Genomic DNA, 8231 nt, shown 5'->3' on the forward strand with positions numbered 1-8231 from the left:
AATAGAAATTTTCTTGAAATACTTTCAAAACGCTACTCCTCCTACACTTTTTGTCTGATTTCAGTATAATGTGGCATACAAGTAGACTACAGAGATATATAATTGGTGTTATTTTTTTTTGATTTTGTTGAATGATGTTGCCATGGTTACTTAAATCAAAATTTCTGTAAAATTGTTTTAAAAGGCTACTCCTCCTACAGTTTTAGTCTGATATAATAATAAATCTTGCCACAAAAGAGACTAAACCAAGGAACATCATTCTATTTATTGCTGTTGCAAAGTTTCAAGTCCAAGTGCTACTTTTATCTTCCTTTATAAATACAACCAGTAGAGCTACAGTCTCGTCAGAGACTTCTGGTTTGTTTAACGTCCCTCTCGAGAATTTTTCACCCATATGGAAACACCACGGAGGGCTACCAATTTTGACCTATACTCGGCACTTACGGCCATTGAGCAGTGAGGGATCTTTTCCTTGCCAGTATCTACTGCAACACGGGACCTCGGTTTTTACCGGTCTCCACGTCCCACAGTGGGATTCGAACCCGCGACGTAAGGTTTAACTCCTTATCCGCGACTTTAGAGCAGAGGCTCTAACCACTGTGCCACGAGGGCGACAATTTAAGTTATTAAATACATGACCTAAAATGCAATTCTGATAAGAATGACTTTTGTTGTTGGTGAGGTATTAAGTGAAGGCCGTTTGTTTGACCTTGGAGTTTGACCCACGTTTAAAAAACATTAACCTTAACCATTAGTTCTTAGGCTTTCATATTTACCAAGTATATCCATTGACACAGGTACTTCCTTTGGTTAAAAGAAGTGATTGTTTTTATATAAAAATAATTGCATTTGTCATTCTTTTGAATTCTGACAATAATTACCAAACTCCATGCATTCATTACAATTTTGATTTAAGTTAAAGAAATTATAATAATATAAAAATCATATTCATTAGAAGCAATGGCATTTATATCTCCTATGAAAGTTACAAACCTTAAACAATATTATAATTATTTAAACTAGAAATCTGACCAGTCAGCAAGGGCTCCGCCGAGGGGTAGAAATATAAGGGTGCAGATTAGGGAAAGAGAATTTTACTTGATTACAAAAAATTAAAAATATATAAAGAATATGCAACAGCAACTGCTAAATATCCAACAATCTGTAAATAGTGTCCTTGTATTTACATAAGGCAGGAAAATAGATCATATCTATAATAACTCAATTAAATGTATATTTGAAGAATGAAGCATGCGTTTTCTAAAATGCCAGCCTTCATTGAATGCAAATATCACCCAGGCTTGACCTTAACTTCAAAACAAATATCAGTTGCAGACAAAGGTGTTAAGTAATCTTAAAGTGACAGAAAGATAACCCTCTAAAATTTTCTGCAAACCAGCAAGATAATCAAACCCACGAGATTAATTATTCTGCTCTCTCCACCTTTTATTCTGAGTTTACAATAAGAATTCTTTTCAGCAATGATAGAATGAGGTTATTATCTGAATACCTGTTAAAATAAATAGTATTCTTGAATTTACATAAGGCAGAAAGAAAAAAAGAAAATAATAAACTAGAAATATGTCTTTAGGACATGAATGCCCCGCCGAGGGTATATTAGTAATGGAACATGAAAATTTGAATTAGTGTATGAAATTTGATGAGAATATCTTGAAAAGTTCCTTTAAAATTGAAATTGAAATCTAAAAAGTTAGATATATAGATGATAAATTCTCACCAAATTATGTATAAGGGCATAAACTTACATAAATATATCTTAAATGGTTTCTTTAAAATTAAGCCAAATGCAAATCTAAGAAAAGAGGTCAAGGTCACAGGAAAGTTCAAGGTCAAATGTTTTTGATGCAGTTGAATACTTCTCACGAATAATTATCAGCATATTTAAGTTTGATAAAAATATTTTGAATGGTTTATTTAAAACTGAGCTAAACACTAATTTAAAATAAATGAAGTTAAGGTCAAAGGAAAGGTCAAGGTGAAAAAATGTTGAATCAGTTGGAAAGGTTACATGAGTATGTATTAGCATATGAAGTTTGCTAAAAAAATTATGAATGTTTTCCTTAAAACTGAGTTAAACACAAATTGAGAAGTGAGGTCAAGGTGAAAGGAAAGGTAAAAAAAATGCAATTGAATAGTTTACATCAGTATGTATCAGCATATGAAGTTTTGACGCTAATTTAAGAAAAGTGAGGTCAAGGTCAAGGGAATGGTCGAGGTCCAAAAATGTTGATGCAATTGAATTGCTTACATCAGTATGTATTAAAATATGAAGTTTGATAACACTGTATTGAATGGTATCTTTAAAACTGAGCTAAACACTAATTTAAGAAAACTAAGGTCAAAGGAAAGGTCAAGAAATATTGATGCAGTTGAAAAACTCTCAACAGTATGTATCAGCATACAAGTTTGATAAAAAATATCCTGAAAGATTTCATTAAAACTGAGCTAAACACTTACTTTAGAAAAGTGAGGTCAAAGTCAAAGGAATGGTAAAGGTAAAAAAAAATGTTGATGCAGTTTAATAGCTAACATCAATATGTATCAACATATGAAGTTTGATTACACTACCTTAAATGGTATCTTTAAAACTGAGGTAAACACTAATTTAAGAGGAGTGTGGTCAAGGTCAAAGGAACGAGACTGCTGATATTCTGGTTTCATCAACTTGTTTGTCAATAATTTACCTCGTTTTAAAAATTGTACATACGTAGAGCATGCTCTTGCATATCGAATCAACGGAGAGATATAAACTCCGTATGCTGGTGATGAAGGTATACTGCTGCATAATTAAGGGAAGTTGACGATTGAAAAGTTAGTCATCACGTTTATCATAAAGCCTGGTTGTTAGATTACCATTAACGTCTTTTTCAAGTAAAATATCCAAATATGAAACAGATGTGTCAGACTCTGTGGTATCTTTTATCTCAAGCTCACGGGGATATGTTGTATCGACATGAGAATGGAAATAACCATTGTTAATTGACACTACGTCGTCGATATATTTAAATGTCGAGTTGAAGGCCACAGCAAGTGTTTTCTTCTTTTCACGTATAAGATATTGGACAAATTATGCTTCATATGAATACAAACAAGAGGCCCAAGGGCCTTAACGGTCACCTGAGTACAACAATTTAGAGAATCCATAAACTGATAAAAGAAGTTTTGTTGCCCAATAGCAAGGAAAACAGTTTGATGAAGATCGACAAAATAACTGTTCTAGTATCTTTCTATCTGTCCCCCATTTATCACTATTACCATGCAGACTTTTAACAAAATGTCTATATTATTACCTCTCACATTGGCCTCACTTGGCCTTTGAAGAACATTTAAAAAGATAAGTTATTTTTGTTTCATTTTTATTCATCTATTATTTCCAAGTCTACCTGATTATTAAAACTATGAAAGTACTTTTTGTATTATAAAATAAATGTTATTGCATAATTCTCTTATTTTATTAAGCTTTCAAATACATTATCTACAGTGATTAATTATCAAAGGTGAATGGCAAAGGGGACTTCACTCAGTAGAATACAAATTAATAGAGCCCTGGCCATTACCAGAACACTTGACTAAATGGTCAAGATGTTTAAAATTCTGGTAAAAATACCTTGCTTATTAAAACTATTACTCTGTTTGTTTCCAATATGCCCAGGAGCAGAGGAGATTTTCAAAGAAATAATGCATTTTCACTATTTAACACAGCCCTACCCTAACACCAGAACCCATGACCTAGGGTCATGAAAATTTACAAATTTGGAAGAGGTACCCTCATCATCATAACTATGCAATTAGTTGAAGATTTTCAAAGAATTCAAACACTTTCACTATATAATCAAATAGAGCCCCCCCCCCTCTGAGAAACAACCACCCCTGGGACAAGTTTTAAAAATTTTGTAAAAGCATCCTTGCTCATCATAACTATACACTTGTTTCTTTGCTTTATAAAAAGGAGTAGAAAAAATATTTTGAAAGAAATTATGAATTTTCACTATATAATCAATAGAGCCCCCCCCCCCTTTCACCAGAACCCCTGACCCAGGGGCCATGAAATTCACAATTTTGCTAGAGGCAGCCATGCTCTTCATAACTATGTACTTAGTTTATTTCATACCGAGGAGCAGAGAAGAAGATTTTCAAAGAAATAATGCATTTTCACTATATTATGTATATAGCCCCACAACCCCTGACCCTGGGGCCATGAATTTCACAATTTTGGTTAAGGCCTCAATCCTTATTACAATCATGCCAACAGTTTGACTGCTTGATGTCCACGAGTAAAGAGGAAGATTTTTAAAGATTGCATTAATTTTGGTGGTTTTAGCCCCACCCCTCAGGCCCCAGGGGGGCAGGGACCATGAAATTCATAATTTTTGTTCCCCTTCACCCATAGGTACTATATGCCAAAATTGGTTGAGCGGTTTCAGAGAAGCTAAAAATGTTCAAATGTTAACGCACTGACGCACGACGAACGCCGACGGACAAAAACGGATAGCAATAGGTCACCTGAGTGACTCAGGTGACCTAAAAATGTATGCTTATAAAAAACGAGAGCCGGGTTGGGTGGTCTGAAATTTTACCACTTATTCTGAAGTCCTTGTGGCACAAAGGCGGATATTTGTTCTTGGTATTAACAGGTGGCGTTGGTCCTGAACCCTTTTCTGACTTAAAGGTGATTTTCGTTTGGGCCAATGCATTATTCAATAGCAATAAAGCTGTGGAGTTACCGTATTCAGTACTCTCCTCTTAATCTAGCCATGTCAAGATGGCTCATGTCAAGATGCCTTTATTGCCAATACCTTGTCTGCCTTCTCTGATGATCTTGTCTTTTACGATGACCCGAAGCCGCGACTGGTGCTTGGTACAACTTGGACAGGACCTCAAACTCCAACTCCTGTTTTTCTCCCATGGCTATGTATTATCCCGGACGAGGCCCTAAATGTTACATTGCCACTTGACCTGGAGAAAAAGGAGAGTGGTGAGGTATACACAACTTTATTGTACATGGGGCACCAGATTCTAACTTCCGGCAAAGAAAAGTTCAACGAACGGTCAATAAAACAAAATTAAGAGTTATCGTTCTTTGCCCTTAAAAAAGGTAACCTCCCCTCCCCCCCCCCCCCCCCCAATACCACACCTAACATATCCACAAGTGTGGAAGGAGTTCCATATCTTTATCTTTTTTACACCCCAAATTTTTTTAAGTCGGATACAAGCGATCCGAAGGCCTGTAATTTTGCAAGTTTTTTTTCAAATAATTTGTGGTCAATTTCTAATAATTTTCTCTGTGTGTGCTTTGTATTTCTAGTGACACTTGATTATAATTTTAGATGATTGTCTGGAAAAACAGATTCCAGTCTTTGGACGACATCAACAACATTATTGTTCAAGTTCTGAGAAATAATATATCCTACCTGAGTTTCAGCACTTTTATGGACAACTGTGCATTTGGATATTAGGGATCTGCGAATTATTGGTATAAATTATTTTGGAATTGGTTTCTTCCTTTTCATGTTTTTGATCCATATCACTTTCATTTAACGTTTTCAGAGGCCCACAGATTTTATGTACTTTCCTCAAAAGTCATGACCAGTACAGATAAAAATGAATAAATATAAGTTCTAGGATGAGTCCAAAGCAGCAGTAAAGATAACTCTGAAAAATTGACACAAATCGACTACCGCTGAAATGTATGCATTATGTAAGGTTAGGGGCAGAAAGGTCTCATGGGCTGACTGCGCATGATGAGCAGAGTTAAGCTAAAATTGCACTAAATCCGTCATTAGACTTGGACTCCTGATATGTTTCTGGGCATTCCAGATGCCACGATGTCTTTGTCTCTTTTTTTAACTCTTTCTCACCAGATGGTTTTTGGCTCTGCTTCTGCTTGCGATCTTCAATTTTCTTCGTGTTGACTGAAAGAAGATTTTCCCTTTTACCTTTTTTTTTTCTCTTTCTGTTTTCGTGTTAATCTGAGTATGTCACTATGCATGTAAAGGGATGTATTCAGATAGTTAGTTCTTCATCGGTCATTGACAAATTCAATTCAGGGTCATTCTGATGAGAGTAAAATAAAACGATGTATTATACCATTCATAAAAAGAGTCAAACAAGACTTTAGTTTATGTTTAGGTGATTTTGTCTTCCTCTCCGAATTTGTTATAATAATAAATGTAATTTAATGAATTTGGAGTGAGGGACTACCTTGTCGGATAATAAAAAGACGTCAGACAAGAAAGGTACAAATTTATTTATTTATTTTTTTAATTTTCTTTTAACCATTAGGTATGTTAGGAAAATGCACCTGATGCACAGTGCACATTTAAACGCACTTAATAAATAAAATTTTATTATTGGAAATCTTGATTTTTTTCCCTCTCCGTCTGTACATTAATAAAAGTGAAAATTATGTTTAATAAAGTTATTAAAAAAAGTTAAATGATATTAAGTTTGATAAATTGAAATTTTCGGAATAAATAAGCATTGAATAAAAACATATGCAAATTATTTTGATAAAAGTTATAATATGAAACTGAAATTATACTGTGAAATCACTAGTTTTTGTGGGGGTTTAATTTTCGTTGTTTTCAAGGTATAAAGAGAAATATATGGAGATAACGAACAGTATTCAAGCTCAAAAGTCCATTAAACAATACAAAATAGGAGCAGAGCCAACACGGACCTCTAAACATCAGAGGTGGGATCAGGTGCCATGGAGGAGTGAGCATCCCCTGCCGACCGGTCACACCCGCCGTGTGCTCCTTGTCATGATCGGGAAATAACGGAAAAATCCGTCGACAATTCAGTGTGTAAATAATGGCCTAACAATTAGTATGAAAAACGTCAGTCAGCATTTGACTCAATGATAAATTGTATTTGCTGACAAGGTCATTGTATCGACCATAGAACTTACGAAATGATGACTTTAAACGAGACAGCTGATATTCTTGTTTCATCAACTTGTTTGTCAATAATTTACCTCGTTTTAGAAATTGTTCATACGTAGAGCATGCTCTTGCGTATCGAATCAACTGAGAGATATATACCCCGTATGCCGGTGATGAAGGTATATCGCCAGATAAGTTTCTGGCGGACGCCAGTTATTTATGTGGCGGCCGCCAGATAATTATTTGGCGGCCGCCAGAAAGTTATCTGGCGGCCGCCAGATAAAATATTTTTTCGACCTGGCACCAACCGGCTTCCGTAGGTACCCGGATGATATTAAAGAATTTTTTGACAAAGGGAACTCCTGTCATAAATATTAGAGATTTACTTATGATATATATCACAACAGTATCTACTGACACTATCATTTACAAAGTAACAAGATTCCCAAATAGCCAGCGATTAGACAAATCGCTCACAGATTAAGCCTACTAACAGCTTCCAGTACCTGCAAAGGCAAAGTGCTCATAGCCCATCAATTTTCAAGGGCCAATTAAGGGAGAATGTACCAGACATCTGAGAAATACGAGTGATCAAGATGTACTACAAACTATTTTTAAAGATTACACAACTCACCTCGAAAATAGAGGTTACATACAATAGAAATTGAACTTTTTATGCAAGAAACCCTTTCTACTATTAGAATGGATCTTCTTAAAAACAAAAGAAGAAGAAATGAAAGGCTGTACTTATGGTCATCAAGTTTAACCCTTGTATAAACGGGTTAGGGATTGATGATATGTTTTGTGTCCCATTCAATAATTTTTTCACTCATATAGAGACTTCACCATATACCGGTGAAAGGCTTCAAATTTAGACTTTTACTCGGCACTCAGGCCATTGAGCAGTGAGGGTTCTTTATCGTGTCAACGCCTGCCTCAGGTTTTAAGGTCTCATCCGAAGGACCAGCAACATTCACTTCAAAGTGCCGAGCGCTTGGCGAAGGAACAGTTGCCACCTTTTTTATCGACTTGGGTCATTCGCGGCCGATATGCGAACTCACGACCTTCCGATCACGGAATGAGGGCTCTACCGACTGAGCTTCCGTGACGGTAACGGGTTAAGGAAACGACTTACGAAATATTAGGATTACATACAAGATGACGAATTACTTATTCACAACACCTTTCCTGGTTGCAAACACAAGAATATGTGATCTGATTATAAGATTCAAATTTAAATAAAAGTTCAAAGAGATTGATTGATTTATGCCTAAGTAGAGCCCCTGACGAGGCGGGCTTTATTACATATTTGAAATGACATATCCT

This window comes from Saccostrea echinata, unplaced genomic scaffold (assembly GCF_033153115.1).
Source record: "Saccostrea echinata isolate AGI-Se365-2 ecotype Australia unplaced genomic scaffold, CSIRO_AGI_Sech_v1 ptg000005l, whole genome shotgun sequence".
Lineage (NCBI taxonomy): Eukaryota > Metazoa > Mollusca > Bivalvia > Ostreida > Ostreidae > Saccostrea > Saccostrea echinata.